General features: G+C 34.1%; 1 pseudogene; it reads left to right on the plus strand.

Moving 5' to 3' along the window:
• The first annotated feature begins 407 nt into the window (after window positions 1-407).
• On the plus strand, window positions 408-21,567 carry LOC127802098 (uncharacterized; annotated as a pseudogene).
• The last annotated feature ends 2,296 nt before the right edge of the window (window positions 21,568-23,863 follow it).

Raw genomic sequence — 23,863 nt, forward strand, 5'->3', positions numbered from 1 at the left:
AATTTGAGATTAAATGTGTAAATGTCTTTATAATATAGTGTAATATATAGTTATATATATAATATATATGTGTCTATATTCATGGGCGAAGCAGTGGCTGCAAATTGAGTAAATTGGAGGCAAGCAGTGAGCCAAATTGAAATTAAAATGCAATTAGAAAGTGAGTGGCAGAATCAGAATTAGAGCAGTAAATCTAAGGAAGCAATATTGGCATTAAATGTGATGTGTATGCATGTGCTATGTGTACATCGCCCATGCCTCTGTAAAAATCAATCCATAAATGCAACCCATGCCCTGCAACTCGAGATCAGCCGCGCCCCTACAAGATTAAGCCATGCCTCTGAAAATAGGCGGAGATTTGCGCAAAAAAGGTATGGGAAAAAAAAAAAAAAACGTGATGTGAGGCGATGAAAATCAGCTATAAAAAGGGGGAGGTTATGAGCAAATGGGGAAGTGCAACAGAGAGTTGCAGAGAAGGAGAGAGAGCAGCTGTAAGCTCAACGGCTGGTTTGCAAGCGCGAAGTAGCTCCCACGGCGGTTCTGAGGCAGCGGGCGAGCTCGGTGGAGGCGTGAAAAGCTTCCGGCGTTGGCGGAAGCAACCATGGCAGCCGTGGAGCTACCATTGCAGTAGCTTGGCGACGCGGCAGCAGCGCGCAGGAGCCACGGGCAGCGAGCATGGACGGTCGGAAGCGCGGAGAGGCGATTGGCGGAGGCGCGCGGTGGTGAGGGCAAGCAGCGGCGGCTGGCAGAAGGGCCGGGTGCCGGCGGGCACGATGCTGTTTGTGCGCAGGTGCTGGTTGCAGGCAGCCGCGGGTGAAGAAGAAGGAGAAAGGAGAAGAAGAAGAAGGAAGAAGAGAAGAAGAAAGAAAAGAAAGAGAAAAAGAAAGAAGAAAAAAAAAAGAAAAAAGAAAAAAAAAAGGAGCAGGGCTGTTTGCGCATGGCAGGGGCGGGAGGAGGAAGAAGATGAAGTGGAGGGGAAAGAAAAAAAGAAAGAAAAAAAAAAAGGAAAGAAAAAAAGAAAAAGGAAAGAAAAAAGAAAAAGAAAAGAAAAGGAAGAAAAAAAAGAAAAAAGGGAAAAAATTAGAAAAAAATTCCAGGAAAATTCCAAAAAATAGGATTTGTATATTTATTAATATTTCAAAGATTTTGGTCGAGAAATCAGTTCAAGCACGCGTTTCAAGGATATGACACGCATACCGAGAAAATTGGAGAGGCTAAGTCAAGGTAAGTAAAATTTCCTAAAAAATTTTAGAAATTCAAGAATATTATTTTATGAATTTTGGTAAAAGAATATTTGAGAAAATATTTTAGAAATATTTAGTTTGGATTTATTGAGGAAAAATAGGAAGAAATAGAGAGAAAATTATAGAAAATACCAGAAATTATGGAAAAATAAGTTTTAATATTTATTTAAAAAATTATGATAATTAGGATGCTGTGAGGCTTAAGTTGAAAGACTTGTCAAATTTTGAGATTAGCATGCAAATCGAGGCGATGCATGAGACAGGAGCGGATATCGAGATAGCCCGATAAGCTTGAGAAGGTAAGTGGTACTCCACAATTAAAGTTAGTTTATGGAAAATGGTTGGGTTGTAAGTGATTTATGTTCCTCGAAAATGTTTTCATCATATTGACATGCCCTGATATGTATCCATCATGTAGACTGCATACATGACATGACTATGAAATGCATAAATACACGTTGATATCATTGATCACTTGCATTTGAGGCCGTAGGGAGTACGAACTGACACCGCTACTTTACCAAGGGTGCACCCATACACCTCGGCTTCGAAAGAAGGGGCCGCAAAAATGGTAGGTAGCATGAGGGATGCAGTTGACACCTACGAGGTAAGACATTGCATACACACATAGCATTATGTACCCTTACTTAGATGATTCATCATCTAACTTGGGCTTTGCCCCTGGAATATTCAAACGTTCCAGGTGAAGATTGTAGCAGATACAAAGATAAATGAGGCATGAAATGACACTTAGCAGAGTGCACGAAAAGTAAAATGTATGTAACGTAGCCCCTGTATTTAAGTTTTGCTATTTTAGATTCTGAACGTTTTGAGGAATGTTGAAGATGTAAGAATTTATTTATGATTAATGTTAAGATATCAAGTTTCGATCTTGCTTCTGCAATTGACGTGTATAATGATTCTCTATCGAGATTAATGTATGGAAGTTCTGGAACGAATTCGAGGAATGATGTGATTTAGCTTTAGTGTTTGAAAGAAAAAATTTATTGTTCTGGAATTGTCCCAATTTATAACGCGCCCGAGAAAGCGGGGCATTACAGTAGTCAAGAAAACATCGAAAATGGTGTTCATCAGGACAATAGAGGATTCGCTTGGATAATGCCATTCAACAAAGTAAGCTATATCAAAATTAATAATTTAACATTTTTAGTCTATTGTTGTTTTTTTGAAGAAATTTTGACCTATATTGTTATTAAAATTAGAGACAGTTTAGTGTCATTGTATTTATTCAGCAATGATGTTATTTCTTCTATTCTATTCTAAGTAGAAAAAAAAAAGTGACTTGCAAAGTTGATTGTAAATTTCTTATTGGGTTAGAATATAAAAACATAAAAACACCAAATTATTCTCACCTTACACTACAACAAAAACGGGTTTTAATGACGGGAAAATCAGTCGTTGAAAGTTGATTTTCGGTTGTTAAAAAGTTATAACGACGGGAATTTTTTGATCGTCGGTCATTGTTATTGCCTCCGAGGATAAAAGTCTTTAACGACAGGAATGATAAACCCGTCGTTAATTATATTAGCGACCGTATGATTCCTGTCGTTAAAAATAATTATTAACTATTAAATTATAAATCAATAACGACAATATTTCCCGTTGTTAATAGTCTAAACAATTAGCAACCGTATGATTCCTGTCGTTAAAAATAACTTTTTAGTTATCAAAACACAAACTAATAACGATAATATTTCTTCTCGTTAATAATGTGAACAATTAGCGACGGTATGATTCCTATCGTTAAAAAAATAATTTTTTATATTTTTATATATTTTTTAATAGTTTGAAAACAATTACTAGTCATCAATGACAAAAACATCATGTTTTGATATAAACCACTAAACCTATATATCATTATCCATATCAAATTGGAATAAAACTCATAAAATTAAACATGTCATTCAAATAACACCAAAGTAATCATTATCCATTAGCATTTACACACCAAAAGTAGTATATATATAAGTGTTAATTGCTAACAAATTACATCAAAAAATATGTTCAACTAAAAATAACACTTTGTCAATTATATATACTATTCAAAACTGATGTACAACAAAACACTATATAGTCATAAAACTATTTATGTACTCTAAGATAGCAGTTGCTTCCTTTAGAGTCTTGTTGTTTCATTAACCTATAAAAAAATAAATAATAAAACATGAAATTAGAGTCAAAGAAATGTTCATGTTTTCTTTATAAAATGTTAGAAATAGAATTAATAAAGCCTAAAACGTCTCCATCACAAACTACATAACATACAATCACTAAAATGTACTAAAACATAGAAACCCTTAAATATAGAGTAGATTGAGATGTAGATTAACAAAAACATGAAGCCTTAGTTCTATGGAATGGGGCCACCTATATGAATTCTAATTTGTGAATTATCTTTATCCATGACCATATCTTCTATAAGATCATTACTCCTATGACCCAACATAAAATATTTGGAAGATGGCAAGTATATCATTTTTTGCATTCATGGCTAATCTCACAAATCAAAAAGCCACTTTCTCTTCGTGCAACGACTTTCAAACACAAAATCTTCTTCCAGTAATCCATGAATCCATATTGGAAGGATTCAAATCCTATATTTCAAAATTCTCTCTTTTTTTTTTACAGCATTAGAAATCACTAAATCAGATCCTATATTAAAATTTTAAAGGCTTTTTAGGTTTTATATAAATATATATATGTATGAATCATGATTGATACATTAATTCTATCCCTCTGAAGACTCAAAATTTGCTCATATGTTAGCTTCCCTAGCATCTATATAATAGCCTTTGTAAGAAAGCAGAGGAAGCATCCAATAGCCATTAAGCATGGATATTCCAAAATAGATGCTGTAAATGTATTCAACACGTATGCCCATGTGATATGCAAAATATGCGCTCTACAAGCATAAACTGACATTGTATATAAATATCAGATACACAGTATAGTTATTGTCTTATATAAATAAGTGTTAATGGAATTGCTTGTGGCTTCTTCCAACTTCATTTTCAGGAATACACAAGTGAGGGTTGCTCTATTACATTCACAATTCTTCAGAAAACATTATTAAGATCTCCTAGCTTTGTGTTGATAGGTATAAGAGCCTTTATTCCCATATCTTGACTTACCTAGAGAGTAAAATTTTTGTGTCTTTTGTGTCACTAGTTTTGATCAATTTGGATAGTTATTTACATATTTAGCTTTCTTGAAAATTCTTATAAATTAGGGAGATTTTGTGAAATTGGTAAAATTTTATTCTAGAAGTTTTGGTGAATTTGTTCCATTTTTCTAACAGCTGTGACTGCTGTGTATCTCTATCACAAATTCAACAAAACTAGTTCTATTTGGTGCTACAATTCTAAACGACCTTCCATTGTCTGCAACCACCCATTTTTTGCATTCATGGCAATTTTAAATTTCTCTTAGTTTAAAAAAGAAAATAAAGATTTCTAAAACCTAATTTAATTTCATGTCCGATAAGCCAACAACGGAAGCTATACTTGCAAAAATCTAAAAAAAGGTCAGGGGGTAAACATAATTATTTATATATGATGTTTATAGGCATGGAAAAAAAACTTACAACAAAATCTTTAAAGGAATCCTATGAAAAATTTTAGAAAAGAATGGATCATGAGTTGTTTATTAAAGACATACCCTCTTATTCACCCATAACTTACTTTTGGCATCTAACAAGCCCACATACAACACACTATATAAAAATATAATTAACATCTAAGGCTCACTAGACTAGTCGTTACATATTAAATCTTATCACTCACAAGATACATATAGTATTAAGCATTAATTTATTTTTAAAAATGGGTGATCACCCACCACCCGAAGGGAGTGATTAAATCCTATCACTCACAGGATACATATAACACTAAGCATTAATAATAAAAAAAATAATTGGTGATCACCCACCACCCGAAGAGAGTGATTAAATCCTATCACTCACAGGATGCATATAGTACTAAGCATTCAAAATTAAAAAAAAGGGTGATCACCCACCACCCGAAGGGAGTGATTAAATCCTATCACTCACAGGATGCATATAGTACTAAGCATTCAAAATTTTAAAAAAAGGGCGATCACCCACCACCCAGAGGGAGTGATTAAATCCTATCACTCACAGGATACATACCTCGAACAATGTTGGTATTACAAATAATTATCAACTCCATTAACATACTGGTCAGAAAGTCTATCATCCAATCGCATCCAATTCCTATCCATCGTACTAGATACAACAAAAATTGATAGTATTAGAGATGGATTAAATTACAGAGCATGAGAATATAGGATAAAAACACTACCAGTATTCATGTACATATATATATCTACCAACCTAAAAAAAAACAAAGCTCTTATATTAGTATTCTTTACATATATATTAATAATTCAAAAAAGTTAAAACTTTTGGCACACGCATGGCATGACTCAACTGTTATACAAACTTGGTATGATCAATACTAAGTTGTTAACTTAAAGCCCATAAGAAATATATTTTTCGGATCATAGGCTTACAATTCATGAACATACACATGCAGGCACATGATGTATGGGGATAAGTATGCATATAGCAATTCAAGCAAGTATACGTGTAGAATTCAACAAGCTGAGAGTAAGCAATTGTCCCTAACCTAAACAGTTGAGACAGAGCACTATAAATTTAAAATGCCTTCCACAGTAACACAATCTAATAATATAAATAAAGATAAAAATAGCCAAGGAGCTTAGATTCAAACTTAAGTAAAAAAGAAACATTAATTATTACAGTACCTAAGTGTGGTCATTTGCATTTGCAGAAGCTGAGAGCATATTGTGGGTGTTTGATGGAAATATTAACGAAGAAAATATTAGACGAAAGCTTTCTGTGACTGCGTATAACATACATTTCCCAAAAATAGAAAATAAATAGAAAATTCTCTAACAAAACTTAATCTACAATTGAAAATCATAAAATATTTCACAGGAACTATATCCAAAGCAAATGATCCTGTAGACACCACTGGAACTTGTTTATGAGAGACAAACTGACCCAACCACATGATAGATCCCTTTCTAAATGAAGTAATAATTTGATCCAACGCTTGTTGTAGGGCAAGATCTTTTTTGGACAGATTTTCATCGTTGGAATCAATTCCATTTGATTTAGATTTCCTTTTATCTTCAAACAGGCATAAGATAAGACTCATAAGCTCTAGTGAATTAAACAAACAAAACAATGCAAAAAAGAAAGAAAGGAACATAAAAGAATTAAATAGAAAAAAATGAACTAATACTGAAAACACTACAAATTTACCAAATTTAACATATATGAGAAGCAAACAAATTTTAAAAATAAAAAGTAAAGAAAATATCCAAAAAATATAAAATAATCGAGAGGCGAGTGAGGATGAGGTAGCTCGTGAGGGTGAGCTGTGAGCAACTGAGAGGCGAGGGCTGGGGCTAGGGCGAGGCAGCAAGCGAGAGAGTGAGGGCGAGCAGCGAGCGAGAGCCAGACAGCGAGGGTGAGGGCGAGGCAATGAGTGAGACGCGAGAGCGAGGGTAAGAGAGCTAGAGAGGGTGAGCAGCGAGAGAGGGCAAGAGAGGGTGAGCAGCGAGTGAGGAGGAGAGAGCCAAGGCGAGGTAAGAGCCAAAGTGTAAGGGCCCACTCTCGAATATTCCCGCTAGCATAGGATATTCGAAATGAGGTTATCACAGAGATGATATAGAATAAACCACAATTAAACAGACAACTCATTTCATTCATTAGCAGCGGAAACTATGTTTAAGTTCAATTACACTTCCAATAGCTCAAGAGTTCGGGCTCAACGGCCATACAAAATAAATAAGAGACTCTAATGTCAACTAACAAAATAAAACTCATTTCATCTCAAGTCTCACCAAAATGCTAACAGGATCTTCAAGTTAGGACACGTCCCCGTACACCACTATCCTTAGGCCTTAGTCCCACTGGACTCGCCCCCAATAATAGCTTTCCTTTTACCTGGAATGGCAAAGAAGATCAAGTGAGCCACAAGGCTCAGCAAGTTCTAGGATAATAAACAATGATCATGAACCAAGAATAAGGTGACCCAAATAGAGTAATCCAGAACATCACTGATGTATACAAGTATCACAATTTGAGACTTGATCAATTCCAAGTTAAATGTATCATGCCACCATGTACTATTATGCAAATGTGCATATAAATGTAATATCAGAATCAAGTCTCATAGGCTCGCAAGCCATAAATCAACACATGTCAAAGTGTATCACATAGACAAAACCTCACAATAAATATGGAGCCAACCTGTCGGGCTATGGCCATCTCGTCCCGTGCCAGGTGCTCTAGGGTACCCTTTCTCCCTCCACGCAAAATAATAGGTGCGCAAAACATATATATATATATATATATGAAACATGTACATGTATGCATTTCCCAACCACATGTATTTAAATTCTTGATTCCGCGATGTTCATACTTTCAACATCACTTACCCGCACCGGGTACTTTTCTATCATCAGATAAATTCAACATATCTTACCTCACAACGTTTACCACATTCAAGATGTAATTTATGACACAGGGATAGTTTTTGAGAGATGCTGTTTAATATCAAATCTTGATTCACCAGCTGAGGAGTATTATAAATTTAATAACTACTTTTCCTATCATATGATTCTTGTGATTTTATTTAACTAGTAATAGTATGCATTTACTTGCATTCATGCTCCTAGCTCAAACTCATGATTAGGCCTCATACAATCAAATGACCACACCACGCGAAATTGCTTGCTAAACATAAACCTGAAATTTTTCTAAGGCAAGGACCAATTAGAGCATTTTTTGAAAATGTCTTCATTTTGAAAAACTAACTCCTGGTAATTTGATAACTAGCATTCATTGTTGTAAAAATAATTTTTAATGAATTTTTCAAGAAATGGAAACTATGTATTTCGATGGTGGTAAAATTGCAAATTCGTGAATTTGTACTAAAACCAAAATTCTATCTTTTTATTTTTATAGATTTTGATTTTTTTGATATTTTTATTGAATCCAAATGGGGGGTACTTCCTTATTTACATTTATGTATTAAAGTAAATGAAAGTAAAATATAAATTAAAGAAAATGCAAACATTTACTTTAAAGGCATAGGGTGAGAGCTGATAGCTCCCATTCAAAGGCATATGGGACGAGCTTGAGGTCATGAGCTCGCGGCTTACGAAGAGAGCTCGCGGGAAGGTCAAGCGAATGAGCTCGAGGTCAAGGGGTTGAGCAAGAGCTCGCTGGATGAGCTTGAGGTCAGGCGTGCGGCAAGAGCTCGTGACCAAGAGCTTGAGAAATGAGCTCGCGGGAACGAGCTCGCGATTAAGCTTATGGTCAGGGAGCATATAGGTGTGAGCTCGTGGCAAAGAGCTGGAACGAGCTCGCGGAACGAACTTCAATGAGCTCGCTAGAACATCAATGAAGCTGAACGTGTATATATATATATATACATAACTGGGTTTGCAGAACAGAGCAGGGGTATTCGAACGACTGTTTAAGCATGGGTATATAATGGATTGGCTAGGGAGGGCATGGATCTAATAAGCTTTATAAATCAGTGGGGGGTATCAGCTCGTTACACATGTATGTATATATGTATTTATAAGTGGGTCTCATATGTAGGCGAACAGTATATATATATTTTCAGTTGAGGCTTTTGCTGTTTGCTCCAAATACCTCAATGAAATCATTCAATGGTGACTTAGCATTTTACATTCAGCTATCGGTGAGAGCTTCCAAAAGTGATGCAACATGTACATATATAAATGCCTGAACAGGGAGCAACGAGCTAAACAAAACTCAGTTGTAAGTAAGAAGAAAAGCCATTCACTGAACAAATATTAGGGAGAATCAAACCCTACTTGAGACATCAAATGGACTTCATAGCAACCAGGAAATTTATACACAAAATAGACACAGTGGAAAACACTAACAGCGAGGTGACACAATAAGCAACAGTTTGCAAATCAAGGAAGCTTGCATTGCAATATAGAGTATATTTAAGAGAGAGCTCACACTAAAAGATAACGTGGCTGTGCAAAAGAAATTGCATTGGAATAAAAATGGGTAAGAGAACTTGCTTGTTGAGAATGCAATCAGAGAGAAGTTCCACCCGCGCACATGAAGCAAACAACAACAGCAAATAGAAGTGATGGAATAGGATGGAGAAGGTGAAGAAGAGGAAGAGCACGGAGATGGACCAAAGGAGCAATGGAACAGTACATTAAAAAAGTGGGGATACACATTGCACTAAATAGGAGATTTGTGCACAGAGGCTACTGGGAAAAAGGAACGCGTACAGGTCTGCATGCTAGCTCCAGATTTTACTGAAATGATCCTCTTTTCATATTACAAACAAAAATATCCAGGGGTTTGATTGACAAATGCTACTTAATTTATTTTATTTTCCCCATTTTCTTATTACACCATCAAACCCATTATTTCCAAATTATTTCTCACCATGGGCCTAAGCCCAAATCACATGTATCACATATACATATTTTCCAAGCCCATCGGGCTTAATTTTCTACTTGGGTTAGACTTCTCATTAACTATTTAATTGAGGCCCTTTCACTTAATTTCTGATTCCATGCACCATAAAATTAAATTATGCAATCTAAAATTATTTATGTGCCACCAAGGAAATTACCATTAAGCATAAGAAAAAAAAAAAATACTTAGTCCAACATTTTAATTGCGAAAACACTGACGTCAAGTATTAAAACACCTAGACCCACTTTAGGGTCATTTCACAGAGAGGGCGAACAGCGAGCGAGGGTGAGCTGAGAGTCAGAGAAGGGGACTTAGGGATTTGGGGGAGGATTGGGCACTTGGGGATTTTTGGGGGAGGGGGGGGATTTTGGCCAGGAAAGAGGCGGGGGATTCCCGCCTCTTCAATTTTTTTTAATATTTAATAATTTAATAAAAAATAATATGTTATATGTTCTTTTTAATATGTTCATGTATTCTTTTTAATATGTTTATGTTTTTTTAATATATTATATTATCAATAAATAACTAATGCTCAATTATCATAGTTTAATAATTATATTTGTGCATTTATAGAAAAATATAATTATATTAAGAATTACTTATATAAGTGTTAGTTAAATTTTAATAGTTTTTTTTTTATTATTTTATGGTTCGAATTAAAAATTTTAGTCATTAACGATGGGAAAATGGTATATTAACGACGACTTATTTTGCCTGTCGTTAAAAGTTATCTTATAATGATAGGATTTATATTTAGTCATTAATAGTACTACATTAACGACCAAAACTAATGTCATCGCTAATTTTTGGTCGTTAACACCTGTTTTTGTTGTAATGTTAAATTTTTGGTATTTTAATTCTTTCAGACCTTCGCACGCCAATGCACACCCGAATCGACTTAGCTCTTTCGCAACCTGCGTCGCATTCAGGAAGAGCAAGTCTATGTCAATCGAATGAACAACGGAGGCCATTCTCCAACATAACAAATAGTACTATATATATTTTGAATGGAAGAAAAACAAAATTCTTAATCAATAATTTTTGTTCACAAAATCTAATTAAATTTATTTCTCTTAGATATTAGACACCAAATGTTTAGGAGTCAGTTTACGCAACATTCAACGGGCGACATACCATCAAATGAACATCGTGGGAGTAGATCGTTGCGTTTGTTGGGGTCGAGAAAACACAGTTGGAATAAAGTCTACTCTACCGTCCATATCGGGCATAACTACATATGATCAAATTATTACCACTCCATTGTTGCCCAACTCAGGTAATATTACAATTTTCTTTTATCTTCACTATTTCGTAAGATATATATATATATATATTTTGTTTCATTCATAGATGTGTGTATACAACCTATTTTTTTCATCTTATAATCTAAAAACAAGATAAAATTAAAGATGCTACAATAATAAATTATTTTCATGTCCCAAATATGAATATTGTTACTGCATAAAAATGACAACTATATAATTTATAACTTTCTTAATTAATTGGGTCTTGACTTTTAATTTAATAATGTATTAAATTTCTTAATTACAACCATAGTATTTCATTAATTTGTATTAAGTGTAATATTGTTTTTTTAAATGCACTACATAAATAATAAAAACTAAAATGCATTATTTTGATGTTTTATGTGTCATAATATTACACTGATCTACATATGACAAGTATCAAATTGCACAAAATTATTTTGATAAATAAATTAGTTTTATAATAGATTTTGATTACCTGTAATTTGCAATTTACAATTACAACATATATTAATAATGGATTAGCAAAATAACAATAATTTTATTATATTTCCACTTATAGAAATATTATTTACAAAATTTAGTACGGGACAAATTTGAAATGTTTTATTAAATAGTTTTTCTTGACAATTTTTTCATTAGAATATGAAGATTTTGGAGATCCGACTTTTAAGTGCGAGTTTTGTGCTGCAATGTTTTGGTTCGAGGAATGTAATGACCTATTAAGGGGTCTAGGCATTTTCAGTTATTTTATTTTGGGCTAAAATTTTTTGGCATTAATTAATTGAGGGTTGAAAATATCTTTCTTTGCTTATGGAATGTAAAGTAAGTGGAAATGAGATTTTGGTAGCCCATCTAAATGGAATCTAGAATTTGTGGGGAAAGTCCAAGTGAATTGGGCTATTGAGATGTGTTTAGAATTTTAATTATATTAAGAATGAGCTTAGATATGGAGAATTATTTGGGTCAGTGAGTTGGGCCATGGAATGGCCCACGGCATGGGCTAAGCGCAATTGAGAAATGAGATTTGAAATTTTTAAAAGAAAATCATAATAAAAATTAAATTGGCCATCAAATGTCAATTTTACCCTTGGTCTTCCGTTGTCCGTTGTTGGAAGAGAAGGGCAGTCAGGTCTTCTTACCAATTCACAGTTGCAGACTGTCCATATTTCCTTCTTCATGCTTCATCTGTAATTGCGCCCTCATGTACTCTTGCTACGTTTGATCCTCTCATTCTTCAACTTTTTTCTGTATATTTTTCCCTCCCTCGGACTTTGCGTCCTAGTGTCTTCATCTTAGCTGATAGGAGTTCAGGAGGAGAGGGGATTTTTTTACATCGCTAAGTCATCAAGCAAGTTCTTTTTGCACTCCCACTTTACTTTCAATGCGAGCTCTCTTATACATTCTGTTTTTCAATGTAAGTTCTTCTTGCACTCCTTTTTTATTTTCAGTGCAAGCTCCCTTATTTATTTATTGTTCTCGTGCGAGTTCCCCTGTCAGTCTCTTCATTTTAGTTACTATGAGGGATAATATATGTATATATATATATATATATGCCTGTTGCTGTGTATGGTTCTCTTTCTGTTGGTGTTCATTGAGTCTTCATATCTGGGTATCTGTTGGGGTCTTATTGTGGTCTCATAATGGGGTTTGTTTCCACCCCAAGTTTTCTTTAGTGAATGGCAATTAAATATAGATATGAGGCTGTGTTCGCTTCTGTATCTAACTGAGCTTAATCATGTATACATGGCCAAATGCACCTCGCAGAAGCCTAAATGAAGCATCCGAATAGGCATGAACCATCTGAATGCCATCTCCCACATGTGAATGTTAGACTCAAGATATTCACAAACATATATAAGTCCAGCTTCGAATAGCCCCTCATATATTTATATATATATATATATCCGAGACGAACAGCTTGGTGTAGATACCCTTTGTTTTAAATAGCCTATGCATATCTATTCAAATCAACCCCGCGACCTCTTTCTGCGAGCTCCACTTCAAGCCCTTTCCTGCGAGCTCTTGCTCATGATCCCTTATTGAGAGCTTTTGCTTGCCATCCCTTACTGTGAGCTCTTTCCTGCGAGCTCTTGCCCTCGATCCTTTATTGCGAGTTATTTCCGCGAGCTCTTGTCGCAATACTTTGCCGCGAGCTCATGTCTCGAACTCATTCCGCGAGCTCGTGCCGCTATCCTTTATCGCGAGCTCATGCCTATATGCCTTCTTGCCGTAAGACTCATAGCCGTGAGCTCTTGCCACAAGCCTTTGCCGTGAGCTTATGTCGCAAACTCTTGGCCGTAAGCTCCAACCTTGTCGCAGGCCTCCACCTCAGTTATCTTTTGGAAGTCAAATTTCCTTGAACAATACTCTCCTTTAACAAATCAAAGTCGATTCTGATAGTAAATAAGAATACACAAGCATGACCATTGTAAGTGTATTGAATGCACAATTTATCTATTTTAAATGATCTCAAATATGTCTAAATTATGAGATGCCTTAGTGAAATTCCTTCTAAATATTCCTCAAAATATGGTCATTAAATTAAACACCCATTGTTTGTGTAAAAGATCAATACCAGCTTGTTAATGAACAAACACGCATGGTGTGGTCATTTTGATTGCATGGGGACTAATCATGAATTTGAGCTATGAGCACGAATGCAAGTAAATGCATACTGACATTGGTTAAATGAATTCACAAAAATCATATGATGGGAAAAACAATTATTTAAATCTATAATACTCCTCAACTAGTGAATCAAGATTTAACCTTAAATAACATCTCTCAGAATTATTCCTGTCTTATAATTTACATTAATCATTTTTGTGTCATAAATTATATCTTGAATGTGGTAAATGTTATGAAGTAAGATATGTTGAATTTATCTGATGATGATAAAATACCCGGTATGGGTAAGTGGTGTTGAAAGTATGAATATTGAGGAAACAAGAATTTAAATGCATATGGTTGACAAATGCATACATGATGCATACATGTACATGTTATATATATATATATATTTTGCGCACCTATAGTTGAGGACAATTTATTATGTTTATTGGCACTTGAGCCTCTCATTATTTTGTATGGCCATCGAGTCTAGAGTCATGAGATATTGGAAATGTAACTAAACTTTATTTAAGTTTCTGCTGCTATTAATGAAATGAGTTGTTGGTTTTATTATGGTTTGTTATATATCATTTATGTGATGACCTCCTTTCGAATATCCCATGCTAGCGGGAATATTCGAGAGTGGGCTCTTATAAGGAAAGATTGGATAAACGTTATAAAACATGTCGATCCCCAAAGTTCTCTTTGTATTGCACTCATGGAAAGGTTATGCTTCCACGTATGCCTAATCCCCCGCAGGTATTTAAAGATTTGTTATATGGTTATGATAAGAGAAGCAGACATTTTCGTGAAAACATTCGATCATACAACATGATGTTTTCTTTTACATCTATGGGAGGGAAGATAGATTCTCGAATCAACGATGGAAGATCTACTCCCATTTTCATTTTTCACGGAGAGAATTACCATTCTACTGGGAGTTTATTGCCTGTAGAAGGATCGACTCCTAAGTTTGCTCAACTTTACATTTATGATATGAGAATGAAGTGGAAAACAGAATCCGATCAGTGAGGTATGCATTTTTAATGTGCAACGATACTTTTTATTTTAATTGTTTACTATATGAATACGTCAAGATATCTTGTTTTATAAAATAAAAATTAATTTTTTTATTATGCAGAAGGTCAGCAGTTGGTCACACTTTGCATGAGGATATCGTGTCTGATCTAAAATAGATGCTTGATGTGCATAATGTTCTTGTGCAATCTTTTAGAATGGTGATAGAAAGGATACGTCAAGGTGAAGTTAGAAATGTTCAATTGAAACTCATTGGTAAGAGGGACGGGGATGGTAGAAGATATAACATGCCTAATGTTAAAGAAGTTGCTGCTTTAATAGTTGGAGATTTTGAAACATTGCCAGGTGCTTGAGACATTGTGGTCGAAACTTGATCTGGATTACTTAAACGTATTAGTGAGTTACATGTGTTGTATTTGGGGTTGCAATATCCATTGCTTTTCCTTTACGGTCAGGATGGTTATAGAGCTGACATTCCATTGAGTGGTTCAAGATCTAGGTCGTCTGGTGCGCGAAAGAAATTGTGTATGAGGGAATTTTTTGCATATAGAATTATGGAGAAAGATTGTGAGTCCTCGAACATTTTATTTTCCAAAAGGTTATTTCAACAATTTTTGGTCGATGCATATTCAATGGTGGAATCATCACGATTGGCGTATATTAGGTTTCACTAAAAGGAGTTGAGGTGCGAGGTATACAAAGGCTTGGAAGAGGCCTTAGTTAGAGGTGATGCGGATCCTGCGTCATTAGGGAAGAGAGTATACTTGCCTTCTACATTTACAGGGGGTCCACGGTATATGATCAACTATTACCAGGATGCGATGGCTATATGCAGATGGGCTGGATACCCAAATTTGTTCATTACATTCACATGTAACTCGAAATGGCCAGAAATTGTTCATTTTTTGGATAAGAAGGGATTGAAGGTTGAAGATCATCCTGATATCCTTGTAGAGTATTCAAGATTAAGTTGGATTTTCTGATGAGGGACTTACGATGTGATAAAATTTTTGGCCCAGTGAGAGCACAGGTACTCATGTTTATTAAATTCTAGGCATTTTATTCTTATGATAATAGCCATTATCAATGATACAGTAAAATACATTTATTTAGCTAAACTTAATTCGCTAATTTTTTATCTACTTTTTTTCCACGGCAATGTATACAATTGAATTTTAGAAACGTGGTTTGCCCCATGCCCACATACTTTTATTCTTGAACCAAGAAGCTAGAAATCCTACTGGAGATGATATTGACAAAATAATTTCTGCTTAAATACCCGATCAATTAAGTGATCCTCATTATTACGCAGCAGTTAGAGATTTCATGATACGTGGTCCATGCGGTGTACTATGACAAAACTCTCCGTGTATGGCCAATGGTCGTTGCAGTAAACATTATCCAAAGAAATTCAATGCCTCCACTGTTGTTGATGAAGATGGGTACCCGATATATATGCGTCACGACAACAGGAGGACCGTTAATAGAAACGGTATTGATCTAGACATGCATTTGATTTGTAGTGCCGCACAATTGACAACGTCTTATGAAGTATGGTGCTCACATTAACGTCGAATGGTGTAATCAATCCAGATCTATCAAGTACCTATTTAAATACGTGTATAAAGGTCATGATCGTGTCATTGCAATTTTCTACCAAAGTGTTGACAAAGATGGGAACAAGAAAGAGGTTGATGAAATCAAGATATACTATGATTGTTGATATATTTCACCTTGTGAGGCTGCTTGGCGGATATTTGGGTTCGACATTCTTTTCAAGGATCCTTCAGTTGAGCATTTGTCTTTTCTTCTCCCTGATCAACAAAGTGTTATATTTTCAGATTATGACCCAATTCAAAATGTTATGAATTGTCCAATTGTTAGACACAGTATGTTCACCGAATGGATGCAAGCAAAGAAAAAGTACGAATGGGCCAGGGAGCTTACATACGTTGTTTGGAATAGTAGTGGCAAAGAGTGGCAACCAAGGAAAAAAGGTTTTTCAATAGGGCGAATGTTCTATGTTGCTCCTGGTACTAGAGAACTCTATTACTTGAGAACTTTGTTGAATATTGTTCGCGGTGCTACAACATACGATTATATCAAGACTGTTAATGGTGTGGTATACAGTTCATTCAGGGCATGTTATGCTTTGGGGTTACTAAATGATGACAAAGAGTATATAGATGGCATAGTGCACTACAAGAAAAATCAGTTTTAGTGACGGGTTTTGTGACGGGGATGCTCCCGTCACTAATTTGTGACGGGTTTAGTGATGGAAAGCCGTCACTAAAGTGGTTTAGTGACAGTCTGAAATTACCGTCACAAAATTGTGACGGGATATCTATTTCCGTCTCAAATCAGTGACGGGAGCGAGGTTTCCCGTCGCAGAACTGCGACGGGACTGATATTCCGTCGCAGTTCTGCGACGGGACTGATGCCCCGTCACAGAATTGCGACGGGACATGTCAATCCCGTCGCAGTTCTGCGACGGGGACTGACGCCCCGTCACAGTTCTGCGACGGGACTGACGCCCCGTCACAATTCTGTGATGGGGACTGACGCCCCGTCGCAGAACTGTGACGGGACTTGTCAGTCCTGTCACAGTTTTGCGACGGGACTTGTCAGTCCCGTCACAGTTTTGCGACGGGACTGACACCCCGTCACAGTTCTGCGACGGGACTTGTCAGTCCCGTCACAGTTTTGCGACGGGACTGACACCCCGTCACAGTTCTGTGACGGGGACTGACGTCCCGTCACAATCGTTCCTTTAAAATAACCCCCGCCCCCCCTTTCCCTCCCACTCTTCCTCCACAGCTTTGAACGGCCCCCCCCTCCATTTCTCTCACTGTCTCGATTTTTCTTCTTCTTCACAGTTTCCTTGGTTCTTCTTCTTCTTCACAGTCTCTTTGTCTCCTTGGTTCTTCACAGTCTTCTTGGTTCTTCTTCTTCTTCTTCAGTTATCTTCGGTGCTCTCAAGCTAAGTATTTTATGTTTTTTATTTTGTTTTAGTTTTAATTATATTCTGTTAGTTTAATTATAATTTATTTGTGTTAGTTTAGTTGTAGTTATTTTATTTTTGTGTTAGTTTATTTCTAGTTATTATTTTTGTGTTAGTTTAGCAGTTTATTTTTATATTAATTAGTTTAGTTTTAGTTTAATTATTTATATTATTTGTAATGCTTAATTAAATAATTAAACTACAACTAATTAATTATTTAGTTATTTTGATATGTAATAATTGGACTAGGAAACTCGTGCATGTGTAAATAATGTTTATTTTTTTATTTTTAAGTTTAGATATATTTTTAATGAAAAATATTGTAATTTTAAATAAAATACGTAAAAAATTATATACTAAAAATAAACTTACTATTTAAGAAAGCATATATTTTAAGAAACTTAATATTTTCTAAAAATATTAAGTTTCTATACTAAAAATATTTTCTTAATATTTTAAGTTTATATACTAAAAATATATACTAAAAATAAACTTAATAAAATATTTTAAGTTTATATACTAAAAATAAACTTAACATTTTCTTATTGTCATAAGAAAATATTTATGTGTATACATTAAAAAATTAAAAAAATTCTATTAAAAATATAAAAGAATTCTATTTAAAATATAAAAAATAATAAATAATAAATAAAATTTTAATTAAAAATTTTAAAACTAACATATGAAATAAATTAGATAATTCTATTTAAAAAATTAATGTTAAATTTGTTTTATTTTTAATGTGAATGTGGGTAATATTAATTTTATTTAATGTTATTTTTAGTATTTTATTTAAAATTTAAAAAAAATTCTTGTTATTTTAAATTTTTTTATTCTTATAAAAGAAAATATTAATTTTAATAAATATAAATTTAATTTTATAAATTTAAAAATTAAAAATATATTTTTTGAAATTAAAAATATATTTTTTGAAATTAAAAATATATTAATTTCATAAAAATATATTATTGATTTAAAATATTAATATTAATTTAATATTTTTTTCAGAATTATTATTTTTTATTTAAAAAATATCTGCGATGGCTGTCCCGTCGCAGATTGATCATATTAATTTTATTATTTTTAAATAAAATTTTTTATTTAATATTATTTTTTTTATATTTAAGAATATTTGTGACGGGTACTCCCGTCGCAGATCTGTGACAGGGGTACTACCCGTCACAGATTGTTTGTTTTTATTATTTTTTTTATTTTAAGAGTGTTTGTGACGGGTAGCGCCCGTCACAAATCTGTGACGGGGCAGTACTTCCCGTCACAGATCTGTGACGGCTTGTCATATCCGTCACAGATTTGTGACGGACAGTTCCTCGTCACAGATTTGTGACGGGAATCCCCGTCACAAATCTGTGACGGGCAGTACTTACCCATCACAGATCTGTGACGGGCACTATTTTCCCTTCACAGATTTGTGACGGGCAGCACTTCCCCCGTCACAGATCTGTGACGGGTGGAACTGCCCCGTCATAGATCTGTGACAGGTACTACTGCCCCGTCACAGATCTGTGATGGGTGTCCCGTCACAAATCTGTGACGGAATTGCTATCCCGTCACAGATCTGCGACGGGTAGCACTCACCCCGTCACTAAAATTCTGTCACGCCCCCTTTAGTGACGGATTTTACCCCGTCACTAAACCCGTCACAGAAAAATTTAGTGACGGATTTTATGTTTTTAGTGACGGATTTTTCCGTCACTAAAACTGATTTTTTTTGTAGTGGTGGAAGCAAGTCAGTGGAAGACATCACATTCTCTTAGAAACCTTTTCGCAATATTGTTGATATTAGATTCGTTGTCCCAATCTGAGTATGTTTGGAGTAAGTGTTGGCAGTACTTGTCAGACGACATACTCTATAGGCGTCGTAGTGTCCTGGGTCATGCAAGTAATTTTTATATTAAACGAATATAGTAATAAATTATAATCATTTTTAAATTTTTTTTTTATTAAGCATAACGTTAAGTGCCTTTGATAAAAATTTGTTTTTTTTTTTTTTTTTTTTTATCAAAGTTTTGCTTTGTTGAGTGCCATTTTTTTTTACATCATTTTATAAATAGATCTTCAGTTGATAGATAATGAAATTCAAAGTTATGCTTTGTTGGAAATTGAAAAAATATTACAAGGAAGGGGTAAGGGTCTTCATGAGTTTGATGGAATGCCATTTCGTGACGATGTTGATGAATTTGTGTATGGAAATAGGCTTATATATGACGAGCTATTGTACGATAGGAAAAAAATTGACAGAGGATCATAAAAATTATGTCAACCAATTGACTAATGAGCAGAGATATGCTTACGACAGAATAATGCATGTTGTGGATGGTGATGAAGGAGGTGTGTTCTTTTTAAATGGTTTTGGAGGAACTGGAAAGACCTTTGTATGGAAAACACTCTCTGCTGGAATTCGGTTGAAAGGAGATATAGTGTTGAATGTTGCATTAAGTGGTATTGCGTCACTTTTATTCTAGATTTGCCGTTCCCCTAAACCCCACTGAAGACTCCACGTGTGATATTAGACAAGGGAGTCCACTGGCAGAATTGATAGCAAAAATGAAGCTAATAATCTGGTATTGTGTCACTTTTGTTACTAGGAGGTCGTATAGCTTATTCTAGATTTGCCATTCCCCTAAACCCCACTGAAGACTCCACGTGTAATATTAGACAAGGGAGTCCACTGGCAAAATTGATAGCAAAAACGAAGCTAATAATCTGGGACAAGGCTTTTATGATGCACAGATATTACTTTGAAGCCTTGGACAAAACCATGAGAGATGTGTTAAGGTTCGCCATTAATGGTAGCAATGATAAACCTTTTGGAGGAAAAACAATCGTGTTTGGTGGTGATTTTCGTTAGATTTTGCCTGTTATTCCAAATGGTAGCAGACAAGACGTTGTTCATGCCATTATCAATTCATCGTACTTATGGACACATTGTATGATTTTGAAGTTGACAAAAAACATGAGGCTTTAGAGTTCTGGCAACTGTCATGATGTGCACGAACTAAAAGATTTCTCTGACTGGCTTTGCAATATTGGAGATGGGAAAATTGGTAGGGAAAATGATGGAAAAATGATCGTCGATATTCCACGTGATGTTTTGGTTGGTGCATCGGATGATACAATTCAGTCTATAGTTGAGAATACATACCCGTCTTTTTTAGAAAATATTTGTGATGCATCCTATATGCAAGGAAGAGCTATTCTAGCACCCACACTCGATGATGTCCAAGCTATAAATGATTTCATGATTTCTAAAAATTCATGGGAAGAGAGGACGTATCTTAGCTCAGACACAATGGGAAACACTAAAAGAGTATTTGGTTTGTTTGCAGAAATTCATTCAATCGAATTTTTAAATGGAATAAGATGTTCTGGGGTGTCTAATCATGAACTGAAGCTTAAAGCTAGTGCCCCTATTATGCTTATGAGAAATATTAATCGTACTTTAGGACTTTGCAATGGCACAAGATTGGTCATCATGAAACTCAAATGCCATGTTTTAGAGGCAAAGGTGTTGTCAGGTGGTAATGCAAGTGACAAGGTTTTTATCCCACGTATGTTATTAACTCATTTAGATGTGCAGTTACCTTTTTAATTTCAAAGAAGACATTTTCCACTAATTGTTTGTCATGGCATGACCATAAACAAGAGTCAAGATTAGTCACTGTCACACATTGGACTGTACTTGAGGAGGCCAGTGTTTGCTCACGATCAACTTTATATTACACTTTCTAGAGTTACAAGTCGACAAGAATTGGAAATTCTCATATGTGACGGTGAAAAAAAAAATTTGATTCGACAACAAATGTCGTGTATAAAGATGTGTTCCAAAAATCGTAACAATACTTTATATGTCAATTTATTCATATTACATTTGAATTAGCTCATATTACTCTTATTATAATATTTTTCAATTAAAATTGATTTTTTCAATATTTTATGCCCGTGCAACGCACGGGTGTGAAACTAGTTACTCAAGTAACCAAAGAGTTAATCGACTAAGTAATACATTAGTTGAGTAACTATATCCTTTAATAAGATAATAAATCTATATCAAATGACAAGTCTCTATATTTGTATCATTAATCGACTAAGAAGAAATATTAATCAAGTAATTCATTCATTAGTAGAGTAAACATAAATCCTACTTGCTTAATAATTATTAATTGACTAAATTAAAGTTATAATCGAGTATAGTCATATTTTATTTGAGTATCAAAAAAGCTTACTCGACTAATTACATATTTCACTAGAGTAATACTTAATTTACTTGACTAATGTTGCATTAATTTAAGACATTGTATTCACAAACAAAATTTACAATTTATAAACTAACATAATATTATAAAATTTATAATAATTTTATCAATAATTAATAATAGTTCATAATAATTCTATAAAAAATTAACAATAATTCATAATAGTAATTAAAATGATTGTTAATTTTGAGTAAGTTTATTATAAATTATGTAGTATTACATCAATAAATTTATAACATTATATATAATGGTGCCATAAAAAATAGTAATTAATTATTTAAAGGATATGGAAATTTGTACACATTGTCGAGTAACAATTGAGACATATTAATTATTAAGTTTCTCAATATAGAATTGGTGTGGTTAAGTTTGTTTAAATTTTCTCCAAATTAATTAGGTTTAACTAAATAGTAAACATATCATATAATTAAATACCTCATTTAGAAATTAGAATGAAATGAAACCTTAGATGAACTGAAGATTTAAAAGCTAAAGAGAAATAAAAAAAAGAAAAAGATAGAACACTAATGAATCCAAATTAGTCGCCACCCACTGCCCCAATCATTGGGTCCTCTAGGCTCCATCTCGACAGTTATTGCTGTTAGTTGCTATCACACATCGTTTTTGGATAGGGCTTAATTGTATATAATTGTATATATATATTTATCTAATTTTCATCTTAATTTTATGCTAATTTTCTTACATAAATGTGTGTTTATATGATTTTACATTATTTTAATCTCTTTTTATAGAAACCCAATAAAGGATATTATTTCGAAGATTTGGGCGTAAAAAGAGAAAAAAAAAAGAAAAAAATATATATTATAAAGTTAATTTCAAAAATTTATATTATAATAAAAATAAAAATAAAAATAAATAAATATTTTATATAATTAATATTATAATATAATTAAAGTTAATATAATTAATAATATATTAAATATTAAATATTATATTATATATATATTATATCATATATTATAAGTGACGTGAACGTGGATGTAGTGGGATTGTATTTCACTTATAAAATTATTATATTATTATAACTTGAGGCTTAGGGTTATATTGGGGCTGCGTGAATACATATATATATATATATATAACATTATTATAGAGCACAGTGGCGTGAATTGGAGGAGGCCTTAGGGCGCATGGCATTACTATATATATTATTAAATTATAATAAACTAGAGGGGAAGATTTTGGGGAATTGAGGGGCTCTGCGCGGCGTTGGAAGGAATTGAAGGCAGAGAGCGGCAGAAGCCGCAAAACACATTGGAAGGCAATTGGAGACGAGGAGAAGCAGCGCAAGGGATTCAACGGAAGATTGGAAGCAGCCTCACGCACAGTAGAGCCACTTCACGTACAAGATCTGGAACAGATCTGGGCAGATAGGGAGCCCCCTCTTTCTTCCATTAAATTATTTTTATTTTAATTATGTGTAGCTAAATTATTTTAGTTAGGGTTTGGACGGGGGCAGAGCCAAAATTTACAATAAGTGAGGGCGAAAAAGAAGGAGAAGGAGGAAGCTACGAGTGGGAGCCCTAATGGGGTGGGCAGTGGGCTTGGCTCCCCTTGGGTTGGGCCTTTCTAAAAAATGAGGTCTAAAAGTTAGGCTTATAATTTTTTTTTTGGCCTAGTGAAGGTTAATATTAATTTTTTTTAATAATATAAATTTAAAAAAAAATCTCTGGCCCAATGGAGGCAGGGCCCCATGTGGCTCCACCCCTGGGTTTGGATGGATTTTAATTATGAGATTATGTGATTATTTGTTTAGTTTGATTCAAAACCTAATTATTATTTGCATGAGAATTTTATATTGTTGTGATTAATGTTTTAAAATATTGACCATCTTTTAATAATTTAACAATTTATGC

Source organism: Diospyros lotus, chromosome 5, assembly GCF_014633365.1.
Source record: "Diospyros lotus cultivar Yz01 chromosome 5, ASM1463336v1, whole genome shotgun sequence".
Taxonomy (NCBI): Eukaryota; Viridiplantae; Streptophyta; class Magnoliopsida; order Ericales; family Ebenaceae; genus Diospyros; species Diospyros lotus.